We start from the raw sequence: 1,481 nt of genomic DNA, 5'->3' as shown, positions 1-1,481 counted from the left end.
CTTCCGCAAGTGTTATACTACATCTCATATTACCATAAAGTGGATCAGCTCTTTCTTGTTAAGTTCCCAATGTCACCTATCCAATCATACATTTCATTAATTGTGTTGTGGCAAATATATAAAATGATTGATTTATGCACGAGGTACTAAAATACCTCGCCATACATACCAGATTTCGAGGGCGTAGTGTGAAAGTAACGTATCTACCAAATTTGACATGTTAAACTTTTTACGTCCGCCTCTGTGGTGTAATGGTTAGTGTGATTAGTTGCCACCCCCGGAGGCTCGGGTTCGATTCCCGGCTCTGCCACGAAATTTGTAAAGTGGTACGAGGGCTGGAACGGGGTCCACTCAGCCTCGAGAGGTCAAATGAGTAGAGGTGGGTTCGATTCCCACTCCAGCCATCCTGGAAGTGGTTTTCCGTGGTTTCCCACTTCTCCTCCAGGCAAATACCGGGATGGTACCTAATTTAAGGCCACAGCCGCTTCCTTCCCTCTTCCTTGTCTATCCCTTCCAATCTTCCCATCCCCCACCAAGGCCCCTGTTCAGTATAGCAGGTGAGGCCGCCTGGGCGAGGTACTGGCAATCTACCCCAGTTGTATCCCCCGACCCAATGTCTCACGCTACAGGACACTGCCCTTGAGGTGGTAGAGGTGGGATCCCTCGCTGAGCCCGAGAGAAAAACCGACCATGGAGGATAAACAGATTAAGAAGAAGATAGCAAATTCGTACTTCTACTTGACGAACAAATATTAATAATATAAATAATGTTGTGCTTATCACATGTATGGCTTGCAGTGGTGTCGCTACCGGCGTGCTAGCCAGCCAGTGTCTTGGAAAAGGTGCGGTATCCAACTGATGAGCCCATGCCGCACTCTGGGCGAAATACTGGTAATTTTATGACGATTGAATTTCCTGAATTTTAATTTTAGCTATCTCAATCGGAAGCCATATTTTGGTCACGTTATTAATAATGTTATTGGTTTTACGTCCCACTAACTATTTTTTTTTTTGCTAGATGCTTTACGTCGCACCGACACAGATATAGGTGGGCCGTCGTAAGGTTGCACATGACAGCTACGCAAAATGTTGGTCACACTGCAGTGGCGCACGAAGCGATGTTGCCGCCATAGCAACAGCAGATTGCACGACACGTAAGATTTTAGAAACATGAGAGAAATGTTTTTAATGCCATCGCGACGATACACGATACAAATGAAATCGGCCGACAATAATCGCACTTTCAAGACACCGATTAAGTTTACAATGAAATATATCACACAAAATGATACGAGATAAATCTACTACGAAGTTCTTATTATCGCAATGTTAGAGAATGCGGAAGAAATCGGCAGACAAGAAACTCACTTTAAATACACCAATAAATGTTACGATAATATACACCGGTGCTAACACAAAAGATTTCGAGTAAAATCTATTAAATTTACGAAGATTCAGAAAAGTTATTCTTCTTACCTTGT

Source organism: Anabrus simplex, chromosome 2, assembly GCF_040414725.1.
Source record: "Anabrus simplex isolate iqAnaSimp1 chromosome 2, ASM4041472v1, whole genome shotgun sequence".
In the NCBI taxonomy this organism is placed as follows: domain Eukaryota; kingdom Metazoa; phylum Arthropoda; class Insecta; order Orthoptera; family Tettigoniidae; genus Anabrus; species Anabrus simplex.
Note: the sequence above shows the minus strand (reverse complement) of the source record.